This window comes from Saimiri boliviensis, chromosome 3, assembly GCF_048565385.1.
Source record: "Saimiri boliviensis isolate mSaiBol1 chromosome 3, mSaiBol1.pri, whole genome shotgun sequence".
NCBI lineage: Eukaryota > Metazoa > Chordata > Mammalia > Primates > Cebidae > Saimiri > Saimiri boliviensis.
In genome coordinates, this window is record NC_133451.1 from 149,063,397 (window position 1) to 149,088,148 (window position 24,752).

Below are 24,752 nucleotides of genomic sequence, written 5' to 3' on the forward strand. Positions count from 1 at the left end.
GAAATACCTAATGTAGATGATGGGGCGATGGATGCAGCAAACCACCACCATGGCATGTGTGTACCTGCACGATCTGCACATGTACCCCAGAACTTAAAGTATAATAAATAAATTTTAGAAAAATGGAAGCAAGAAGATAATGAGCAACAAAAAGCCTGCAGTTGACTCTTCCTTGCCCTGAGCACCACTAGCCAGCCATAGCTAGCCAGTCCTGGAGGTTTTACTTCAATTGTCACAACTTCCCTGGAGGGAGATATGGGAGAGATGGCAAAAAGGATGAGTGTGGAAGAAGAAAGAGCTAAGGGATAGCTGGAGAAAGAGGAAGATGCTTAGGGTACAAATGATCAGACATTTCGGGGTAAGAATGGGTAAATATTCAGATAGATGAAGTATCGTTTCATTTAATTGAGTTTGTAAATATCTATACATATAGCCATTTTATGTTTACGGGATGAGCTAGACCTTCTGATTCTGCGGCATGTTTATGGGATGAGCGGAGTGACAGCAAGACCCAGCTGACTTACTAGGTCACCAAATAAGTAGGTGGCAAAGTGGAAGAAGATACAGGTTTTTGAATGTTCTACCTTTGTTACACGTCTTCCAGCTGGATGAAGAAATAGGAATCTGAAAATCTAGCTATGTTGTTTTACAGACTGTTAGGAAATACAGTCTTCGGGGGTTATGGGGACAGTTCAATTAAAAAAAACTTGCCTCTCCATGTGATTTGTATTATAATTATTTAATACCTGAAGGACTCTTATAATTGAATTTTAGGGTGCTTCATTTACATTCTAGCTGGTGAGAGTTTCAATACTGTCACTTTGTGGTCCTCTAATTGCTGTCCCAAACATTCAGAGAATGCCCTGTGATTCAATTATAAGTATCTTTTGGGGACTGTGTAATTATATACTATGTAGTTATCATTATAAAGCACCAGGGGACGTTAAGCCAATCAGATAGCTTTAGTGGCTGGATGTTCATAACCCTGTAATTGATACCACAAGGTGCTTTGGGTAATGCTACAAATTTTATGAGGCAGGACCACTGTAGTTTTAGGTGCAGGAAAGAGTTACATACTGATTTTTAAGTTACATAAATGGGACTTTTTAAGTAAGCCCTCTTTTTTCTTTTTGTTGGCTTTAATTTAAAACTAATCAAAGACTATAAATAAATATTTACCATATATATGGCGTGTAACAGCACATAGTGGCTCCTTTTGGTAGAAATCCATCTCTGTTCTCCCCTCTTTTTAAAAATAGATACAGATATCAAAATAATCTTCAACATAGTTTTGATCGTACTTAAAGTCAGCACTCACACTTTGAAATAAACTCTTACCAACACAATAATATTAAATAGCAGACTGACCGATTTGTTCAGAATAAATAAAATAGCAGGTTTCAAGATGTAGACCAAAAACCTCTATAGCTCCCATTGAAAGAAAGGGGAAGGGTACAGTTGCATATGTAAAGCTATGTCTTCATAAAACTAAAATTAAACCAAGAACAGTACAAGAAAAGAACCCGCATATAGGAAATAATTACTAGATATGTGTACCTAGCAATCTTTGAATTACAGAAGAGTGAACAAACGTGTTCAGGGATGTTTGTGCAAAACAAGAAGTCTTCAGCCTGCTCTTCCCAGAGCACCACGAAGGCATTTGCTTGCAGACGGTGCCTTCTTCCGAGCTCTTTAAAGTGGTCGCCAACTCTCAACAGCAATTGCTTCTCAGTAGTGTTCAAACAGCCCTGACATGGTCCCTTGGTATATCATTATCTAGTCTCGTATTTAACCTTTTTCTAATAGCCTCCCCAAAGTCCAGAGTTTCCAGTTAGTGCCAGAGGAAGTTAGAAAAGGTGGATTTTTTTTTTTCCCCTGTCTTGACTGCACAGCTGTGAGCAGCACAGGCACCAAGGGTTGTCTTCGTTTTTCCTTTCTTTGTCCTATGAGGGACGAGTTATATGGGAAAGTAAAGTGACTTGTTGAGATAGGCCAAGCCTTGCAATGAGTGTCAACACACTAAGAAGAACTTCCCTTTCTGCAGTTTTTTACTGACCTCCTTGTGGATTCACTCTCCTCTTATAGGAGAGAAGGGCAAGGGAGCACGTGCATTCGTGGACCATGCCGCTCCTCCATTTCTGTATTCTTCAGCTTGCCATTGCAGGAGCATGTGTACCAATAAGATGTCCTGTACAAGCTGCAGAGTGTGGGCCGGGCCTGAGGACAGTGGCCCTGATTGCGTGGGTGTAGGCTCCACCCTGATGCCTTTGTGTGGTGAACAAGACCTGTTTACCCAGTTGCTGCATACACTCACTCATGACCACAGTGCTTTTAAATGGATGTTACTTTGTTAGAAGCATGTGGAAATGATGACATCTCTGAGGTCTCAAATAGAGATTGGAGACAGCATTCCTGAATATATGTGGGTGCGGAACACCCTGGTGTCTCATTTTGAGTGGAGGCCAGAGGCAGATGACCCAAAGAGCCTTCTTCTTCACCCTTCACAGCCCCTGGCCTGGCGCAGGGACAGCAGTAGGCTGACTGCTGAGGTCTGGACATCACGTCCCACTGCTGCTGCTGAACTTAGAAGTGGAGATGGCAGAGGTGGAGGAGATGGGCTTTGGAGGGGAGAGCTAGATGAAAGAGGGAGGGAAAAAAGTGAAATGGTAAAAGCAAAAAATGGTAGGTGACACTGAATTGATTACCCAGAATTAGTTTTGGAAATGGCGAGAGGGAACGTTTCTCCACTTTTCTTGGAGATATCGTGTAAAAATTACATTCTACTTTTCCTTCCTGGCTTGTTACCTTTTAAAGCATCTTTGTGGTTCTGTACAAATTCCAAAGTACTTTCTGCCTCTGCGCCAAGTTCTCCAGCATAAGTAGCACGGGGGTCTGGAGGAGAGTGAGCCCACCTCTTGTGCGGAGCTCCTCCCTCTACTCTCTTACCTAGGAGACCCCTCTTTGCTCTGATGGCAGCTCTGCCTCGTGCTCTGTGGGTGCTGCGTGCCAGCGTGCACTCTGGCCTTTAGTCTGGCTGGATGGCTGCTGCTTTGTGGGTTTTCCCTGTTTTTCTCCTGGCCTGTTCTGTAGGTTTCTCAGGTGAAATCAACACCAAGTCAGTCACTGCCTCTGGATGGCTGTGTTATCTGTCTGTGTTTCACAGACAGGATTTCTGATTATTAAGTATAATACACACTCCCACTGTCACTTCTGTCTCTGGCTCTCACCTCCACCTTTGAGAGGCAGTTTGGTCTACCTGAAAGAACATTATGTGGGAAGCCAGGAAATCAGGTTGAGTTCAGGCACTGCCACAGTGAATTTTGTGACCTGGAGCAAGTCACTTCATCTTTTGGGACCACACAACTCAAGATTTGATTCAGTTGACTTGTAAGGGCACAGTACAGTGGAAGAAAACAGATTTATGAAATATAAATTTTTAGTGACTTTGTGTAGCCATATTGGTACTACCTTAAATCCCAGGAATATCTGCATCCTTCTTTCTGGCTACCTAGAGGGCTCCACCACTGCAGAAACAAAAGAGGGCTTGACCATCACTGAAATGACTGGAAGGTTTTGGCCAGCAGATAATAGTTTATTAATTGAATGTCTATGTGCATGCACCCTGCTTGGAAGAAAGGTGAGTAGAATTAGGGCTAGTCAGCGAGATGTGGAGGGATGTTTCCTAATTCTGCTGGTCCTCTCTGTTTAGAACCTGGGCCTTCCCTTTCCCCACGCTCTCCCAGCACCTTTTCATGACATGGCGGTTGTCCTGGGTTGCTTATGGTGAGTGGCCAGCGCTGGGTGGTGAGCAACTTGAAAGCAAGGTTTGAATCTGACTCATAGGAGGAACTCAGTAAATATTTCTTGAATTAACCTGCATAATATTGGCCATTTCATCATATCCTTATTAATTACAGCATTAGTCCTGAATTTCAGGACTAGCATCTTGTAATGTGGCTTGTAAGCTAGGCCTGTGAGCTTTTCTTCTGGTCATTTGGGCCACTTTGTTTTTATCTTTCAGTTACACTTCAGTTACATCTGCTACCCAATAGTGAAACCAAGGCATACTTTAGAAATGCACTTTCTAAATGATTTTTAAGTAAAACCCTTCTTTCAGTAAGACCAAATAATATCCAAAAGGTGTTAATCAGTTTTAAAAATGGTTGTGTAAACTGCAATTTGCAGGCCTTTGTAGCAGACAGGTGACCCTCAGAATAATTTTTTAGACTCCCGATTTCTTCCTGATAGACTATCTCATGCAACATAATACTGTACCACTTTAGTTGAACTTCTTTTAGAAATTTGTGTTTGGGCAGATAAAATTATGGCGGTAAGCAAATGGGCCAACCTACAGGACTCATGATATATGCGAACAATAGTCTGTAAACATGGACATTGTGTCTTCAGTTCTAAGAGTGCATGTCTGTTTTTGGCCTGGGGATTACATAGTGATTTTTCTGCTGAGATGCCCTGATAAACTGCTTGCTGCACGCCACAATTAGAAAACAAAAAGAGTACCTATTTGGTTTTAAGTTTGGAAACAGAAGGCTTTTTTCCAATTTAACTTTTTCTTATCTATTGATTATGTCTGTGCCTCTGCTAACACTAGATTTATTATTGGTGCCTTTCCACCGTTGCAGATTCATTAGAATAGTAACAAATATGAAGCTGTTTTGTTTTGATTCTTAATCACCAGTTAAACTTTGGGTCTTTTCGTTGCTGTGTGGATTGGCCATCAGCCTGAAAACTTCTGTTATTTCTTTCTTTTCTGTATGTTCTAGAAGACTGAGACTCAGCCTGTTTTTTCAGAGAACCAGGGAAAATTATCAAGCAGGCAAAATCTACCTGCTCTTCTGCTTTACCTTTTAAAATTATGTACTGCAACTGAAATCAGTTGTGATTTAATTTGATCAAAAGTACGTGTCTCAGTCAAAGAAGGTATGTGTAAGAATTGGGGGCCGGCGGGATTTAGAGTCACCTTCTTTGTAGAATTTTGGTTGATCTTCAAATGGGACAACTTGTATTCTAAGTTATTCCTGTATATCGCATCTACATGGGGTCCAGAATTTGTCGTGGCCTAAAGGGGACTTCGATGATCCCACTGATGGGGAAAAGTGATCATACAAAGAGCTCACATTTCCAGAGTGCCAGACACTTTTAAATGCTTTGCATGTTATCATCTCTTTCAGTTTTCAGAACGACCTTCTGAGGCTCTTCTAATTATTGTTTCCATTTAAAAGATTAGGCTACTGAGTCCCTGAGAGTGTTGATGGTATGCCACAGTTAATGAATGGTAGAACGGGGATTCGAACCTGGACAGTATTGCTCTTGAGGCCGTGTGGCTACCACTCCGATGACCTCTTGATGTTGATCCTAGGAGGAGACTGATGGATTTAGGACTTTGGAAGACTACCCATGCTGGTGGAGCATGATGAAAGGGAAATCTTGAAGGTTCACACCTAGCTGTTACTTGCTCCATTTACTCCCTGCCTGGGTCTCTCCATTCTGCCCTGACCTTAAGGACAGGAAGATGCTCTGGCTTGCCCAGGGTGTTAGCTCTGTCCTTGGTCCTGCATGTGGCCCACTAGCTGTGGCTGTTGTGAAGATATACTGTCTACTTTATGATTTATTCCTCTCCCAAAGTGCCACAGTCAAAATCTTCTCTGGGCTTGAGCCCACATCTAGAGGATCAGAGCAGCTGCCTTCGGAGCTGTGTGTGGGGAGAGCCTGTGTGGGTGTACCTTTTTTTGACACACAGAGTGCTTTCCAAGAGCTCCAAGTCCTTGGGTTAGAAGGACACTCCTGATATACACAGATCCCATTCAGATCCCATTGCCCACGGGGAGCTCTGAGCTGACACTCCCTAACAGAACCCAAGTAGTGGTCAGACCTTGGAGCTCCTTAAAGGCAGGGTTGCTGCTGGGACTGAAATAGTGCTTTGGTTATTGCAGGTGCTCCATACATGTCCATGGACTTAGTTGATTTTTAGCCCTGGAAGTTGTCCCTTGGCACATGGTTCTTCTCTGAGCTCCATACCACCCTCTTCTTCTCTCATCTGTGACTGTATCTAAACTCTTCTTGAACTTATGGGTATTTTTGGCTTCTGTACCTCCTTGTGATGAGTTCTCTGTTTTTATGGAGAAGAGATCTTATCTTGTATTGTCCTAAGGCACCCATCTTAATTGAAGGTGGGAGGAGGAGTTTGGAGCAAACCAGAGAGGAATATGGACAAATGAGGGCAAAAGAGAGCCAGGGCACAGCAGAAGGGGCCTCACCGGGGAGAACAGGAGCTGTCTCTTCTGTCACTTGGTTTCCATGATGTGCTGGGATGCTGTCTGTGAGGCACTGGATGAAGGCAGTTTAGTGAAGTCACTTTATTTGGTGGTAACAGTGGACCCAAGGTTTGATGTCACAACAGGTCACTTTAACCTTCTATTTATGGTCAGCTCTTGATGTACACACACAATTTTGGGAACTAAGTAAAATATGTATGGAGTTTTGGCTTGTGTTCTGGTGAATAATGTCTGGAAGATTAAATCTCTGTGCTTTTAGTAAAGCTATTGATATCTGAGCCTGGTTTCCCCACCTGTAAAGCAGGGGTAACAGCAGTTCCTTCTTCGTAGTGTTGATGTGAGGACTGAGAGATAGAACTCATGTAGGATTTTCAGTAAAGTTCTGGATCCACAGTGAGCCTTCCATAAATATCAGCTGTTATTATTAGCACACCACCAGGGTGCCCACTATTGTGCCTCATGATGGCAGGCTCAGTGGGAAGTCAACATGTTTTCTCCAAAAAAATAGAGCATGACTGTAGGTCTGTGGTGCTTGTTAGAAGGAAGAGTCGAGCTTTAGCTGGCTCTCTCTATTTCCCGTGTGGAAAGTGCTTAGCATGTTTAGGCCCCATTGCATTGACTGTCAGCGTGAATCCAAATTCCCTCCACACTTTCAGTCACTCATTTTGGACACACCATATGCTGTTTCCCATCATTTATCACTGACTGGTCACACGGCATCTCTTACGAGCCAGATGCTGGGCTAAACATTGAAGTGACAATCATCTGGGCTACTGCCCTCCCCTGCAAGAGCCTGAAGAGGGCTCCATGGATGGAGGATGAAGGTACATAACACAGGGCATGAGCAGGGGATCATGAGTGTTTTGGTGTTGTTGAAACAGAAGGTTCAGGGCATAAAGTGGTGGGAGAAGAGGCTCGTGAGAGAGACAAGGCATTAGGATGCGGAGGGCTTTATAAGCCACGCCCAGAAGCATAAGCTCTGTGACATAGAAGATAAACCATCAAAATATTAAAAACGAGGGTGTGATGTCATCATGACCATATCAAAGACAGGTGTGAGACCAAGTCTGGATGGAGGGAGGTCGGTGAAGATGTTATAGAATACTGCAGCAGAAGATGCTGAGGGCTTAAAGTAGGTGACTGGTGGGTAGAGATGGAGATAGGAGACCAGTTTCAAAATATATTACGAGTCCATTGAGTAGACAGAGGGAGCAGGGACTAAGAGAAATCAGGGATGACTTCTAGTTTTCCAGCTTGGAAAATGGCATCATTAGCCAATTTAGGAAGAGTCTTGGGTTTTGGAAAGAAGATGTTTGGTTTTGGATACGTGAAGTTTAATGGGTGTATTTATGGTCCATTCTGAAGGGATGTCCAGTAGTCATTTGGATGTGTAGGACTAGAGTTTAGCCCAGAGGCCTGGGTTGCAGGTATAGACATTGCAGATGGCTGAAATTTCAGAGCGAATGAGATTGGCAAAGCACGTATACCATGAAAGGAGAAGAACAATGGCAGGAAGTTTGGGAAACACAACATTCAATGTATTTCTGAAGGAGGAAATCCTTCAAAGGAGGTGAAGAAGGAGCAGTCCAATTGATGAGGAGCACCAGGAGAGTGGTGTAGTGAACACTAAAGAGAATGTAGTCAGCATAATCACATGCAGCAAGATAAGGACCAGTCTCCTGGGACTTGGCGACTGGAAGCTCCTGGCTTTTTGTTAGAGGGGTTGCAATAGGATGGTCTAAGTAGAGGCAGTGGATGAGAAATATGGAAGAGGAGGGCATGACTTGACTGAGGAAGAAACAGCATGCATATGAGGGAAGAGACCCCATGTTCAAGAGGGGCCCCTTTCAAGTAGCTGGTAAATCTTTTGGGAGGTAGGAATGTCTTGAATATGTGTGGCTTCCTTGTTTTTTATTTTTTTTTACATAATGCTTATTACAGTCCTTTATTATTATTATTTTAAAAGAAGATTCAGTAAATGGAATGATGGTATTGACTCTTTAAAACCCCTACCTTATGGCTGGGCACTGTGGCTCATGCCTATAATTCCAGCATTTTGAGAGGCCAAGGCTGGAGGACCACTTGAGGTCAGGAGTTTGAGACCAGCCAGCCTGGGCTGCATAGAGAATTCCTGTCACTATGCAAAACAGGCAAAGAGACAAAAAACCTGTACCTTCTCTTCTGTGTAGGAGTGATGTGGTCAGTCGGTTTGCCTTGTATGTGAATAAGTATGTATGTATAATATAATTTGGATTCTTGCAAAGGACAAACAAGAAGAATGAAGTCAGGTGATTACCAATACATTTTTAAAACATCTTTGTTTTTTGGAAATTACTGTATTTAAAAGTTTTTAAATTAAAAGACATTTTTTTTATTAGAGACAGTGTCTTGCTGTGTTGCCAGGCTGGCCTCAAACTCCCGGGCTCAAGCATTCTTTTTTTTTTTTTTTTTTAAAGACAGAGTCTTGCTCTGTTGCCCAGGCTGGAATGCAGCAGCCCAATCTTGGCTCATGGCAGCCTCCACCTCCTGGTTCAAGTGATTCTCCTGCCTCAGCCTCTTGATAGCTGGGACTACAGACATGTGCTGCCATGCCCTGCTAATTTTTGTATTTTTAGTAGAGATGGGAGTTTCACCATGTTGGCCAGGCTGGGCTCAAACTCCTGACCCTGTGATCCACCCGCCTCAGCCTCTCGAAGTGCTGGGAATACAGGCATGAGCCACTGCGCCTGGCCGGCTCAAGCAATCTTTCTGCCTCAGCTTCCCAAGTAGCTGGGACTACAAGCCACTCCACCTGGCTATAATAATTTACTTTTTGTGGTGAATTCTTTGTTGTTTCACATTATACACATTTTAATACCTTTTATTTTGTTTAAAATGTTCTCTTATTTAGTATGTATCAGTTTATTAATAATTATATTAACTCATATTCTGATATGAGGTGACGTGTCTTTTAATAAAACATACATGAATTGAATGTCTAAACTTTAGACTATAAACTAAAGTTGGGCTTAATTTAAAAAACCAAAGTCGATGCTCAGACTCCTTAATTATAATTAAAGAACATTAGAAAACAGTCACTTCTTTTGGAAGAATTTGCCTCCTCTGCACTATAGCATCTGACTCTTGGCGTTGGATATAGGGCCTTTATTGCCTGGATATTTGGCTCTGAGGTTTGCTTCTGTGTGAGTTTCAGATACTGGAACTGCTCTAGTCATGCCCCTAATCGTGGCACTCAGGATGCTTATGGCTCTGCCACCTGCACCACAGCTTCTCTATATTAATAAAAGATGAATCCATGTTTTCTAGCAGTTTACCAGGTAAAGGACTGTGAAGGAGGATCAACTTACGACTAATTAGTATTGCAAATAGGTCTGGTAAGCCCTGAATGTCCAAATGCCAAAATCACCCCTTCTAGCTGTTCCTGCTTTTTAAAGAGGTGCTTGGGCCTCTGTTTTATGATGGCTTTTGACTTCTTCTATTCTTTCACCTAAATTTTATTGTGCTTTTTGGGGGTAACTTGTGCAAGGTCTCCAGGCTCTTGAGAGAGCACTTCCTAATGATTATATCTTCCCAAATTATGAGAAAACTTGGAGATGTCTGAGTGTTTTTCCCTCCTAGAAATGCTCCATACCTAGTCAGTGCTGTTTAAGAGGGATTTGCACTGCACTGGGCACCAGCTAAGAACTGCAAAATAAGTCAGTATGGCTGTGTCTCGGGCAGATTGAGGAGCCTGTCAAGAAGGTCTTCTCTTAGGCATTGTTTCAGAGTAGCCATCATTTTCAGCTTTCTTTGCACAGATTTCAAGGTGCTAACACAGACATGACAGTGTCCATAGCGTGGTGGATTGAGACAAGATGTTCAAGGAGCCTCAAGGAGACTGGAGAGGAAGGGCAGAGTGTGTGACTGTTTAAAACCTCTGAGAAAAGGTAAAGCATTCCAACTACTCAAGTTAAAGTTTGAGAAGAGAAAATGCTAGTAAGTGATTACTGATATACACTTGCAAATTCTAGAGGAGAACTCTGACTGGGTTTTCCCTAAAAACTGGAATTAAACAGGGATTCTCATTTCAAGCCTTAGTCACTAGGGGTTCATTGTGAAATATGAGGCAAAGAGAATGTTATTTGTCATGAAGCTGCCTGAAAAAAAGGTCTCACCTTGCACGACCGCAGAAACCTTACAAAGGTGTAGGGGTTTTCCCTGCCCTTTATTCTTTTTTATTATGAATGAGTTCTTTCTTATCTCCCCAAATTCATTTTATTATTCAGAGTCTATACAGTACCTACTTACACAAAAAGAAATAACACATCTTTTAAAGGTGTTGCCCCCTCACAATAGAATTTAAAAATTTTTGTTCTTTAAATGTTTCATCTTATTCAGATCTAAGTGGTGGGGAACAATAATGGGCTTCAGACATGAGTCTTCTGATGGGGTAGGCTTTACTACTTCCTGTGGCTCCAGATGATACCCATCTGGATGGATCAGACTTAGGAACCAGAAAGCAGAAGACCTGATGAAAGTTAAATTTGAGAGAGAGAAAGAGAAAATAGGAAAGTATATTCAAGAAATTCACCCAACTTGACATCTTAGAATAATTGATTTCTCACCTACTTGTAAAAGTAGATCTTTTTTTAAAAAAAGTACTCGTAATTACACCACTCTTCAGTAGTGACATGTGCTATGAAGTTGGGGTTTAACTTTTTAGACCTTTTAAAATTATGGGACTATAAACATAAATGTACCTTTTCCCTTTTTCCAAAATTGACAATCCCTTATAAATAATTTTGGGTTTATTTTGTATGGATTTTTGTAAGCTGTCTTAATAAACTTTCTTTGGGACAAGATAGGACTAAATAAATATGGAGTCACATTGTAATAGGAAAGTCACTGTGGTCTGAAATGTGCCAGTCCTTTATTGATTGCAGCTGTCTCTTTAAAAAGCGGCAGAGCTTTACCTAGAAGAATTTTGAAATGCTCACAATTTCTATTTCTGTCTTATTTTGAATATCATGACCATATTGGTTTAGTAGAGGATAGGAGAGATTGGAGCAGAGAGTAGGGGATAGGATGAGATAAGAAGAAAAGTATTTCAGGAAAGCTAAGACCTTACCAGCAGGTTAAAAGTATTTGAAGTCCTTGCAGATATTTACTTAATATTTAGTTAGCTATTGGTGTGATTTATTTTAAGAAATGATGGCACTTTTAGACTTTCAAAATGGTTTTATAAAATGGACTCGTTTGGGAGGCCAAGGCAGGTGGATTACTTGAGGTCAGGAGTTCAAGACCAGCCTGGCCAACATGGTAAAACTCCGTCTCTATTAAAAATACAAAAAATTGGCTAGACATGGTGGTTCAGGCCTGTAATCCAAGCTGCTTAGGAAGCTGAGGCAGGAGAATTGCTTGTACCCGGGAGGTGGAGGTTGCAGTGAGCCGAGATCATGTTATTGCACTCTAGCCTGGGGACAAGAGCAAAACTCTGTCTCAAAACAAACAAACAAATAAACAAACACCACTGGTTTGATTATTCCTGTCATCAAAATTGATTAGAAGAATAAATTTCTCACCTACTTTAAAAAATTACTCACAATTACACTGTATTAGCTTATTCTCAGGCTGATAATAAAGACATACCCAAGACTGGGTAATTTATAAAGGAAACAGGTTTAATTGACTCACAGTTCCACATGGCTGGGGAGGCCTCAGGAAACTTACAATCATGGTGGAAGGAGAAGCAAACACAGCCTTCTCCACATGGCCGCAGAACTGGGGGGGAAGCCCTTTATAAAACCATCAGATCTCATGAGAACTCACTATCATGACAACAGCATGGAGGTGACTGCCCCCATGATTCAGTTACCTCCCACTAGGTTCCTCCCACGACTCATGGGGATCATGGGAACTATACAGTTCAAGATGAGATTTTGGTTGGGACACAGCCAAACCATACCATGTGCCATTGAGCAGTGGTGTGTGCTATGAAATTGGGGTTTAACTTTTCTTTAGACGAATAGTTCCCCTCAGTACCTTTTAAGTATGATTACCTCTAGTAAACTTTGTTTTGATTTTTTAAATGACTTAGATGTCACTTTGAGGGATTAAAATCAGTTAACAAAGTATGTCTGTAAAACTCTACTTTTTGCTCAGTATGGCCATATTGAGTCTATCAGCACAGGCTAAATCAGTGGCTAGTATATGATAATGAAGACCTTCTCCCTACTTTGAGTCTACACAGCCTAACACCTCTTTTTCCCTTTCAAAGTGCTGGTTTAGTCATGATTGCCAGCCAAAGAACATTTCCGACTGATTGAAGAAATTGATTGTAGAAGAACCTTGGAACTTGTTTGCTATTAGAATCAAGAGAAGGACGTGCTATGTTGTAAAGTTGCTGGGATAGTCTTCTAAGGCTTTCAGGAGTCCATTATTTATTGGAAAATAAGGAGTATTTAACATTTTAAATTTCACCTTGGCCATGGAAGTGCCAGTGAAATATTAATATTGTACCTATTTGGTACAATTAGGAATAGCTAAATGTCTCTACTTCGGATACCACTGTGCAAGATAAAAACAACCCCAAAGCTCTAGGAAGCCGAAAAATGGAGCCTGAGCTCATCATAGTTTCATATGTCCAAATGAAAATGGCTTTGCCTTTTGACATTTCTCTCTGCAGCATATCCACCAGCAGAATTTTCAGTGAAACAGCTCTTCTGTAAACTTAGAAAAGTGCAGGCTATATTAGAAGCTTAAAGTTAATTCTGTCCCCCAGTCTGGATTCGGCGTTTAGCCCAAAAGATTTTCATTGATAGTAGAAGTACATTTTCCGTAAAATCATTGTGTATGTGTTTTTAATAATGGTTGAAGATCGCCACAACGTAACTCATTCCGAAGGATGCTACTGAGTTATGAACTGAACGTTACTGCAGCGCTTTAGCTCTGGGAACAAGCAGTGAAGGACACCTTTTCCCTATCTGTTCATAATTTCAAAATGAAAAGAGAGTTAAAAGACCAGTTAATAACATAATCCATATGTTTCTCTATGTGGAAAAAAAAAAGATTAAGGAGAAACTATTCGATCTTAGCTGTGACCAGTCTTTATATGGGAAAAGATTAATTTTGATGGACTAACTATATCTAAAATTAGAACTGTGGGAAAAGGATTATATGCAACAAAATGCAAAAGATTAATGTGGAGGCATGATGCCTAAGGATTGGATACCCTTAAAATATTAATCTACATCAGGCACATTTGCAGTTTCATGTACCAATAAGGAAATAGAGAAACAGAAATGATACCATATCAAGAATGATATGATGCCTTTTAACCAAAGGTTTTGTTAATTTGTCTTTGGTTAATAACTACTTTTATAAGACATCATCTAGCTTGTATGTGCAGCTTTTTGTATACGGTATCGGTAGCAACCTGTAATTTAATACTGCTCATTATTCATTAGCGGGGGGCACTCAGATTCACATTGTAGGTGTCACACTTTGTTTAGCTTTTAACCTTGGGAGACAAACTTGATTGTGATTGGAACTCTCTTTTCAAGCCCAAAATAATTACTAATTTGCCTCTCTGGAATAGCTAGCAGCAGTTGACTAAACAGAGAGATTGAGAGATGTTTGACCACACGAGTGTCTGTCTTCAAATGCATAAATATTGTGGACCTCGTTTGCACCTGTGGTCCCAGCTACCATACCATGAGCCCAGCAGTTGGAGGCTGCTTTGAGCTATGATTGTGCCACGGGTGAAAGAGCATGACCTCATCTAAAAAGAAAGAAGGAAGGAGGGAGGGAGGGAAGGAAGGAAGGGAGAAAAAAAATTGTGTATCCCAAAGTGTCCCTCCAGAGGATACTATAGAAGAAGTCTGTAATGACTGTATTTAGCTACACTAAGCCAGCAGTGCATATCTGTAAATAGGTCATGAGATGTGAGAAATAAAGGTAAGAAAAGTGTATCTAGGAATGTACCAAGTTAGTTAAATTAAGTTTATTTCTATCTAATAAGACCTTAATGCCTGAATCTAGGTTCCTTTCATGCCTCCTGAAGTGAGTGATCAAATGGTTACAATGCCATTTCAAGCACACCTATTAAAAATTCTTTATTACAGTAACATCTTTTAAAGTGGTCTCTAGGAAGGGTTATATAGTGGAAACTGAATAGGTTTTTCTGTTGTGTGAGATTCCAGGTGAGAAGATCTTGAGGCTGACCTTATCAGGGTGCATTCTGAAAATGCGCATATACCACACCTGCCTTTTGCCTTGAGTTCTCTGGGGAATGCTGCCATACCCCTTGCCTTTTAACATATGTAGTGAAGCTAGCTTTGACTGAAGGTGCTACTGTTCCTCTCACTAACAAGCTTACATTAATTTCACAAATCCTTTGTCAAAAAATAATTAGGTTGGTTTGAATGAGTACACTTAGAATGTAGGATCCTGCGTCCATCCTGTGTGTGCCATCAGAGGCCTTGTTGCGGGGAGGTGAACAGGAGGACAGAATCCAATCAACTTGGGTTACTTGATCAGAAGTGGCTCTTAGGCATGTTATTTTTGCAGTTGGAGAGAATGTTAGGCTATCTGCCCCTGCTCTCGCATGATCATTTCCAATGGGCCATAACACTGTGTACATATTGACCAGAGGAATGAATCGAGGCTTTCCAAAATATTTTTTTTATTTGAGACAAGATCTCTCCATGTTGTCCCGGCTGATCTTGAACTCTCAGGCTCAAGCAGTCCTCCTGCCTCAGCCTCCAAAAATGCTGGGATTACAGGTGTGAGCCACCACACCAGGCCCCCAAATATTTTCAATGTTATATACTGTTGGTATTTATATTTTACCCTGGAATGGATGTTCCACAAACAAAGTCAAGGTTATAGTCCTACTACCTGATCCTCATTTTCATTGTTTATTATTATTATTAGGTAATACTTATATGCTACTTACTATATACTAAACTGTTTCAAGCTTATTAGCTCATTTAATATTCAACCTAATGAGACAGGTGTATGTATATACAGATGAAGCAATGGAGGCACAGAGAGGCTAAGTGACAGGATGAGAATCATACAGCTAATGCAAGGCTGTGGTTTGGACCCAGGCATTCCTGTTCCAGAAGACTGCACTCAGGACTATTACTTTTTAAAAGACTGAACATGGTAGGGAAAAAAGAAAACAAACCCACACATATTTTGACCTATGGGTTGGTTGTAGCTAATATCAGAACATTTTTTTGTTTTCTGGCTGTCTAGCTGTAGGCTCCGAAGAAATGCCTGTTGTGGATGTCATGATTCTCATTTTAGAAGATTAAAAAAAAAAATTTAATGTGTTCTTTTAAGGTTTTATTTCTTTTGTATATTTGCATATATTACCATGCGTGGTCATCTGTGAAAATCCTTAAAAACATGTACATACAAATTGTCCTGAGAATTACTAGATAAATCTTTCCTCCTTAATCTGAACTATTGACTTCTGCTCTTGTCTGATGTGCTTAGAGAAACTGTTGAACTCCTTTGATAAGATATCTAATGCTTTTGTAATTTTATTAAGGATATAGCTATAATTTAGAACATTTTATTTGTATTTTTATGGCACTCGGAAGGTGGCATCAGATTAGGTCAATTTTTCTGTTCTCTATCAATAATTTTGAGATCTGTATATACACACACGTATGTATATATATACACATATGTACATATATGTATTTATATATTTTTTAGATGGGGCTCACTCTGTCACCCAGCTAGAGTGCGGTGGTACAATCATGGCACTGCAGTATTTTGTGAATTTAAAAAACTGATTTGGAATCCCTTGCTTTGTCTCTGATGAAGCATTTGTATGTTTTCTTAAGGAAATAAATATTCTGTAATTCATACTTTCAAAGTTTTATAGTTGGAGTACGCTTAAAAACATGAAACCACATTCAAGTTTAACTTATGTTTGGAAGTTAGATTTTAATGTGGTAAGCAGCTCCAAGTAAAAGTGTAAATTTAGAAACAGCTTTCAAAAGTCTTACTTGAAAGAGAATAATAAGGGTGTAAGAAAATACGAGGAAGATATTTGCATCAATATAATTAGGAACCACAAACATTTGCTTTGGGTTATAGTAAATAAGATGCCAGATAATGGCCTTCCCCATAATTAGGATTTTGCTGATATTAGGACTCTAAAAATCACCCCAGATCACACTAAGAATAAAAGGAGAGACTAGAAAAATCCCCATTTTGAGAACTTAAAAATTTTTTTAAGGAAGAGGAAATAGAGCTTTCTAAATTCTGCTGAGGAAGAGGAAAGACAGTCCAGGTCTGGACCTCAGCATGTTCTGCAAGCCAGAGATCCTGACATGTGTAGAGGTGGCTGGGTTAATAGTGAGAACACTGAGTGCTTCTGTTGCAGAAAGGGCTCCATAGCTATACTCTGTGTCAATATGTAAGGTACCCTACGCTTTTTTTTTTTTTTTTTTTAATCTCATCTGTGAAGGGAGACGTAAATCAAAGTGCTGGATCTTTTGTCATCAATAACAATCCCTAGCCACATCTTTACAAGATAAGTGTTACTACCATTCAGTTGGGTTGACTCTGTTTAGCTTCCCAAAATGCTGCTGCCTTTTCAGTTGAGTGATGCATGATTCACTTCCTGCCCTGTAGGGTGTACACCAGTTCTCATGGTTTTGTCTGGAAGTGGCCAGAGCTGTGGAGGATGGAGGGGATGGCAACTTTTGAAGCAGTGGGGTTAGAGGTTAGAGTGGCAGTCTCTTAACATGACTTTCTGAAGGAATTCAATCCAGGCAGTTGGCTCCACCTGACTTGTGTTCTTTTTTGTATTTCTTCGTCAGCCTCCCTGTCCTTTTACTGAAGTAGAATAGACACTGTCTTGGTTTCTGGTGACTGGAAATAGCCTTGAACATGCAAGAGAAATATTCTCTGTGTAGGTGTCATTCTTGGGAGACGGCAGGAGCAACCCTGGAGGACCGCTTTTGAGGAAGGAGCTTCCTAAATAGGAGCTGATTCCTTGGGGGCTCTGGATGTAATAGTGTTTTGAACACGTAAAGAAAAGTAAAAAAATTCAGAAATCTGAGAACACCGTATAACTTGATTAATTTGAGCCCAGATGTTAAGGATTTGTGGTATTGTCATAAGGCTTTTTACTTTATATGAAGGAGTGCTTGTAAACTAACTAACAATTAATAAAACAGGCGTGGGGAGGACATTTAACCTATTCAATACTATATAAGCTACTTTTATTTAGAATAATCGTTTTTTGAAAAAGGAAACAATAAAATAATTTCAAATAAACTTACCAAATAAAGGGTCTCAAAGGACATATATTTGACAAAGATACGTACTCTATATATTTGTATATACTTAAAAGTAATTCCAATTTTCTATTATTCCATGTCACCTACAATTAATGTGAATTAGTAAATATTTTCTGTATTTAAATAGACAGTTTGATTTATAGTTTCTGTGTATTTGGTGGGAATACTTTTTATATTCAAACCTAATTGAAAAAGAATGATTTTTACATTATAAAAAAGAATCTTAATTTATTTAAAAAAAAAAAAGAATCTTAATTTCACAGTCTTGACCTTAATATTCATCTGATGGCAAGATTTCCCCCTACAAATGTTTTGTAGAAACGTTTCAGTTGCATACATTTATTACACTTGCTCTTTGCTCTTTATGTATCCATTTCCAATTCTAGATCAAGGAATGTATTGTATGTGTCCAGTCACCAGAAAATGAACTTTTGCACCTGTTCTTAAGTCCCTCACTTGCTTCTGAATATCTGAGGTCCTGGGGTCTGCCGAAGGCACTGATCACCTCCCAGATCAATCTTGGTATAGCCTCTTGCACTCATTAATTTTTGTCATTGTGGGTGAAAATATTTACTCTTACGCATCAATTTGCATGACCACATAAAAATTATAAGGGATCGTTGTGGCTTTGCATATTTCATTTGTTTATAAATTGCTCATTTGAGAGCAGTTTCTTTCTAGCCGTAGTTTTATTTTAGAAGTGAAAATTGAGAGTGAAAGCATTTGTGTTAATTCAAAGTGAGCCCGTGAGTTTCAGGAGGAAGAGAAAGAAGTACTTTAAGACTTAAAAATAAAATGTATTGTTATGAGTGATGAATAACTCAAAAGTAACTCGTGGAAGTTTTTATGGGATAAAATCTTTGAGTAGAAAGGTAATGAACTGAAAACAAATTATTTTACAAATGAACTGAAAACAAATTATTTTACATATAGGACAAATGTTTAATAAAACTTCAGCAGCATAATTAGTACATTGTATTAAAATGAGACTTCATGTGTCTTGTCCTGAGGAATATTATGGTTCTATGGGATATGAATTCAGAGCTTTTTATTTAAATAGGGCAGTTTGTTTATGAGTTGTATGAAGTTACAATGTGCTTTTACTGTTGAAGATCTTAGTACAAAAGAATTGGGGCAGCTGTAAATTTTAACACTCATCAATATTTGATGATATTAGAGATTATTATTAAATACATTTTAGATGGGATAATAGTATTATGGCAATATTTTTGAAAATATGCCATAACTTTTAAAGGTACACTCTACAATATTTACAGGGGGCCTGGCATGTGCTTTGTATAATATGGGCAGGGAATGTGGGTTTGGGGTATGTATGAAATAGGATAGGCCATGAGTTGAAGCTGATCACTGGCAATTTATTACATTATTCTGGCAACATTTGTATGTTTGAAGTTTTCAACAATCAAAAGTTTCTTAAAAGACCCATACATGTATACGCCCAACTTATTGAGGAGAAATACGTTGATATTAAGTCAAAGATAATTAAGGAGAGTTTCAAGGGGAAGAGTTGCCTAAAAATATCAAAGGTTTGATTGCATTGCAATTATATGCAGCTATATACAGCTACGTGATTTAAAAACCCAATATTGTAGTTTTATTTTAATTAAGATAAAATTCTACTTAAGTGAAAGGAAAAAGAACACTTGCCATTTTGGCTACAGTCTTTAATTCAGCAAACATTTTTTCAAGCCTCTCTGTGCCAGGTATGGTTGAGATTGCAGGAAATTCAAGGAACAGCACAAATACAGGTCTTGTACTAAAGTAGCTGGTGAGATCTCTCCACGTCATTCCGCAGCGTGATGTGGTAAGAGCTGTAATAGACTTACAAAAAAGTACGACGGGCTCATAGAAGTTGGAGTGATTTTATTCTACTTTTGTAGGGCAGAGGGAGCAGGGAAGGGGCATATTAAGAAAGACTGTACAGGGAGTTGGCATCTGATCAGCCTTGAGGAATTAGCAGGGTTTTTCTAGGCAGAGAAGATGGGAAGGCCCTTACAGTCATAGGAAGCAGCATGATCAGTAGCAAGGAGGTGGGAAAATGAGTTCAGTGAATGGTGACTGGGTTCACTGAGTGTGAAGCACGGGACGTGGTGAAACAGTGTGGGAACATAGACTGAGAACATGAAAGTAAGACCCAGTATGTGAGTTTCTCCCTGCCTACGGAGCAGCATTACTTACACCTGTCAGCTTGAGTTTCTAGGTCCTGTTTCAAACTGCGCCTGTGACTTTGGATGGACTCGGATTTGAGCGGTTCTAGGTGTCCTAGCTACAGTTGTCTGCCTTCACTTGGGTAGACAAACTGGCATTTGTGCACAGGTGAAGGTAACTCGACAAACAGCCAGCAAGACTGTCTACTCCTCTGCCAAACAGGTTGCTCCCAAGCTTTTGTGGGAGTTCTGGTTGCTTTCCTGTTTTATGTTGAATGATACTGGTGGAGTTTGAAGGCCACCGAGTAGGATTGTAGTTGGTACTGTCTACTGGACTAGAACCTGGAAGATCTGTCTCTCCCAGAAAAATGGAAGGGCTGTCTGATGGGCATTCTTGAAGCAATAGTCTCCTGCACTGCTAGACCTTGTGGTCCATGACAAGAAGCTGGAAGTACTTCTGGGCAGAGGAGAACTTTTTATATGAAGCTAATGAAACTTGACCTCCAGTTCCTTCACTTGCACAGGCCTTTACAAAGTTCAGCGAGGGGCCTTAGACATTTTATATAATCGTGCTTTACTTTTTTTAGTAAGTTATTTTATTTTATTTTATTACTTTTTTGAGACAAGAGTCTCGCTCTGTTGCTAGGCTGGAGGGCAGTGGTGCGATCTCGGCTCACTGCAGCCTCTGCCTCCCGGGTTCAAGCAATTCTCCTGCCTCAGCCTCCTGAATAGCTGGGACTACAGGTGAGCACCACTATGCTCAGCTAATTCTTATATTTTTGGTAGACATGGGTTTCACCGTGTTGGCCAGGATGGACTCAATCTCATGACCTTGTGATCTGCCTGCCTTGGCCTCCCAAAGTGCTGGGATTACAGGCATGAGCTGCCACGCCTGCCAATTTTATTCCTAAAGGATAAAATGTTATAGACTTCAGGCTCCACAAAACCCAAAACTCCTCCCCTTGCTTCTGAGCATTGCATGGAAGGTTCTTTACGCTTTATTTATTTATTTTTTTTTTTCTGAAAAGAACAGATAACAATATTTTCCTCTCATAGATGAGTCACAGATTACTATGCAATTATGTGTAAAATGGAACCGGATTCAGTTTTCTGGACAAGTGGAATGTGATAAATAATTTGGTCCTGGCACAAGAAGGGAAGGAACCCACACCTCCTGGGCAAGCTCTACTGGTTCTGAAAAGAGTCTTTGCTCCCTTTGGCCCTGTGGGCAGACTGGCTGCTGTGCTGGCCCTTGTCTCCACAGTCTTGCACTGTTGCTTCGGAACTCTGATCTCCGTGTTCTTGCTTTTCTCCTCCCTGACCTTCAGCTGCCCATGGCTTTCATAGCCCAGCTGTGTGTGGCCAGAAGCAAAGCCAGTTTCAATGCAACTGCAAGTGAGCACATGGAAAAAGCTGCACTCGCTGGCTACTTTCTGCAGATTGACCAGTGATGTTTCCATTCTGCCCTGAACAGGTGGATGCTTATTTTTATATTGGAAACTACCCGGTCAACATATTACCTTTAAAAATATGGAGCATGACTTGGAGAAATGGCCACATTCCTGGGCTGGGGCAGGGAAAGTACAACATGGGCCTGAGTATCTAGTTGAGCCAGAATGTAGGAGGAATTGTCAAATAATCAAAAGGACACAGGGGCCAGTTTGATGGGCTCCCACTGGACAAATTGGGAGAATTTGAATATCAAAATAAATATGATAATGAATTATAACCAATTAAATAAAGTAAGAATTTATACATCCATACTGATACAGAAATTGATGAAATAAGCAAATGAGGACAGAAGTGAAAGTTCTTGCTTAGAGAGTAAACTAATAAGTATAAAAAGAGTTACGGGCGGGGTGCAGTGGCTCATGCCTGTAATCTCGGCATTTTGGGAGGCCAAGGTGGGCATATTGCTTGAGCCCAGGAGTTCAAGACCAGCCTGGACAACACAGCAAGACCTTGTCTCTACAAAAATTAGAAAAATTAGCTAGTATGGTGGCACATGCCTATAGTTCCAGCTGCTCGGGAGGCTGAGGCAGGAGGATGGCTTGAGCCTGGATGTCGAGACTGTAGTGAGCTGTGATTGCACCACTGCATTCCAGCCTGTGGGACAGAGTGAGATGCTGTCTCAAAAGAAAAAAAAAGTGATGAAGTTACGAAATCATCAATATGTGCTGAGACTGGTGGGTGAATGTTTGATGAGGAACAGGATATTTACATAGTCTCAAGGTATCGCCTCACGAATTGCTTATTAATTACAAAAGCAAATATAATAACTTTATAGCAGAAAAATCTGGAAGATATCATTTAACCCAAATAATCCAAGTTAATATCACTGATACAGAGACAAACAAACGTCAAGTGCCTCTTGATGTTATGCACTGAAAAGGACATAGCATTATTTCTGTGTTAATGTGAAAAGTTACCTGAGTGTAACCATGACGAAACATCAGATGAACCAGAACCAAGGATTAGTCTGTAAGGGAATGGGCCTGTAATCTTCAAAAATGTCAACATCAAGAAGACAAAGAACTACTGAGGAGGGCAAGGGTGAGGGTTGGGGGCCACTGACATGGGAAGCTGGAAGAGGAGAACAAATACGTCCACTCTTTCTATTGATTGCAGAAGCTTTGGCTCCTTAAGAGGAGGTTTCTTAGCCAAAGTTTGCTGTTTGAGGTGATAGAGGAGAAATGTTCCTTTTAAAATGAAGATTACAGAAGACAGTTACAAGTTGGGTATTCTCCCACAGTGGGGGCGAGTAACAGGAAATTCCTTTGCCAATGACAACTTGAGTTTTCCAGCTCTATTCTATCAAATCATTTATATTTATCTAGCTCTTGTTATCTAAATGTTGTTTATCAAATTCCAGTATAAGGGGAAGGGGACAAAGCTGGGATGACTGAGTGAAATCCACACAAAATTATATGAAATTATATGAAAATGCTTTGTTGAAGTGTTAGAAATTGGCAGGATTGATTGGAAAGTTCTAGGCATGGGTTGGCCATGTTAACCAAAGATTCCTGAACATGTATGTGTTTAAGCATCTCTATCTGTGATGTCCTATAGAAAATGATGCAAACGATTGAAATTTTCCATTAGTAGGTTAATCCTCGGTTGCATCTCATACTGTCTTTTTCCAGCTTCCTCTGAGGACTGCTAATGAACAGGGAGGTGGCCCAAGGTGATCAAGAAAAAGATAAAAAGGCCCGTCCAGCAGCCACCAAATAATTAACATGGCTGTGTTACAGAGGCCTTCAGCTAATCAGGCTTTCCTTGTTTGTTGCATAATGTACAATAATGTTGTTTAATTATTGTGCTATGCCATGTTTAATACATAGCATAGGTAGTATCAGTTCATGACTATAATGTTTTGACAGCTGGCTAAATGTTTTATGGCTGAGGTTTTTAGGATTTAGCCATAAATAAAACATTTCGGGCCCATTCTGTCAGGTGCACAAATACTAATCTAAGAATTCATTATTTCACACTTTTAAAAAAATTACGTCACTCTTGTCCTTTCATGGGTTAGTATTTATTCCATCATATGAAATTGCTTATTTTTTCTTACTAGGATATTTTATGTTAACCACAAAGGTAGATACCATTTCATGTAACTTTATTCGTAGTTAGGGAGTGGATAATGGACATGATTTTGTTCCTATGGAAATGACTGACGTACAAGAAGGGTGGAACAGTCTTACTAAGATTCGAGCTGCCTGCGCCCAGAGGGTTATCTTTCTCTGTGCCCTTTTGTCCGCGTTTTGCTCTTTGTAGTTTGCTTTTCAAGTCCATGTGACTTCGAATGTTGCCTTTAAATTTAATTACTCTTTCCTGTAAGTACTTTTCTCCGTAAGGCTTTTCCACAGAAAGTGTTTGCCGGTCAAAGTTCACTTTTTAATACTGCATGAATGAGACTTTGCTTAAAGACGGGGTTGTTCCCACCACCAGGAATATGCAGCAGTGAATGCAAACGTCAGTCAGGTATCCACTTTATCGTTAGAGTGTGGAGGAAAGGTGTGAAGAATGCTGGAAAAACAACTGTAGGGAAAGCATTTGTAGGGAAGGCATCTGCCGTTTTCCCCTTTCCACTCGTCCGAACCGTTGTGCTGTGCAGTGTCACTGTGCCTACTGCGTGCTGTCGTAGGGGGCTCATCCCTCCTGTGCAAGGGTTTCGTTGGTAGTAATGAAATGCCTTTACAATAGGCCCAAATCTAGGACATTGTACTGTCTAATTTCCTTACTCAAATCTTAAAGAATCTTGAGACGAGAATCGGTGAACTGGAGTTGTTCATGTATCCTTCTTTCTGGCTGGTGCTTCCTCGGCTGCAAAGGGACAGTTCACGCACAGGCGGCTCCATTTATACCAGTCACAACCTCCTCTTTCTCCCACCCACCCCCTTTACCACTTAAGATTTCTTTTAGTTTTTGCAAAGCAGCCATGTGAGAGGAGTAAAATAATTTTGAAGAGCATTATATGGTGGGAATTTTGACAATGAGTGGAAGATGGTAATTACTCTCTTCCATTAGACTCAGTGGCTTTGGACAGATAAGCTGTATTGAAACGTGTGACCAGGGCATGGGATCATGGATTGTCTTTCACTGTTGTCATGGCGACAGTGATGCAGGTGGCCTATAACTGCCGGGCTGTCAGATCTTATACATCAAACTGGTGCTAAGTGAAAATATGTTAGAGGCATTGGGGGAAAAATTGCCAACAGTGTTTATAGGATCAGCTGGAGAAAAGCTAGCCTCGTTGAAGGAAAGCTTTCTGTTATAAGCTCTAGCAGATTCTGAAGAAGTAGGAGTTACTTTTTATTAATAAGATGAAAGTGGATTATGAAAAGAAAAAAATGGTTTCTGGGTGTTGCATGGCTGTCTGCGTACACATTGTTAACGCGATGCCTTTCTGCTTCCCCCTTGATCTAATGTAATAATGCAGTAGCTTCAGAGGAGGCAAGGAGGCGCCGTGTGGTCCAGAAGCT

At 40.3% G+C, this 24,752-nt stretch overlaps 1 protein-coding gene across 2 annotated transcripts in view; it reads left to right on the top strand.

The window, feature by feature from the left end:
- MAML3 (mastermind like transcriptional coactivator 3) overlaps positions 1-24,752 on the top strand; it is a 455,573-nt gene that overhangs the window by 20,135 nt on the left and 410,686 nt on the right. The gene's annotated exons all lie outside the window — the stretch shown is intronic.